Here is a 762-nt window from a genome sequence, read left to right on the forward strand (position 1 = left end):
AGCCGCCGCCTTCAGCCGCACACGCACTCCCGCCTCCTCGCGAGCACCCGCATGCGCTCGGCGCGCGTTTCGCGGAGCCTCTGTGGCGCCGACAGAGGACGCGCGGGCACGCAGCGGGCGTCCGGGCACGGGACCGAGCTGTCTCTGGCTCCCGCCCGCACACAAGTGACCTCAGCTTCCCGTGCTGCCCCCCCCCGCTGCCCGCCGATGTGACCGGGACGCCCCCCGACTCTGAGCACCCACGGGCCCCGGAGCGCTCGCGAAGGGGGTGGAGAACCGGAACCCTACTCCTGGGTGGTGCGGTCGACTCCTGGGGGCCCCGGCGGGGGACCTGGCGTCGCCTGGGGCGGGGTCTCCCTTCTGACCGCAGGGCTGCTTCCGGGGGGCTCCCAGCCCTCTCCCTCCGGGGGACGCGCGCCTGTCAGCCCACGGGCCGACACCGTAGGCTGAGCAGGGGTTACGGCCCGAACACATTGGGGGCGTCCCGCGTGCCAGGCCGGGGACCCCGGGTGGGAGAAGGGGGGCGGGGGCTCTGCGCGGGTGCGGCCGCCGCCGCCGGCTCCGCCGCCTACGCGCTCCCCCTCACCCCTACCCCGGCCCTTCCGCGCGTGCGCATCCCCGCCCCGCGCCGCGCCGCCAGCGGCCGGGTGACGTCAGGCCCCGCCTGCTCTCGGGCGCCCCCCGGCGGGCGCGCGCAGGCCCGGGGCCGGCGGTCCCTTTAATTTTTTTTTTTTTTTTTTTTTTTTTTTTTTTTTTTTTTTT

The sequence above is a fragment of the Enhydra lutris genome, unplaced genomic scaffold (genome assembly GCF_002288905.1).
Source record: "Enhydra lutris kenyoni isolate GAN:26980312 unplaced genomic scaffold, ASM228890v2 scaffoldscaffold38, whole genome shotgun sequence".
NCBI classification, from domain to species: domain Eukaryota; kingdom Metazoa; phylum Chordata; class Mammalia; order Carnivora; family Mustelidae; genus Enhydra; species Enhydra lutris.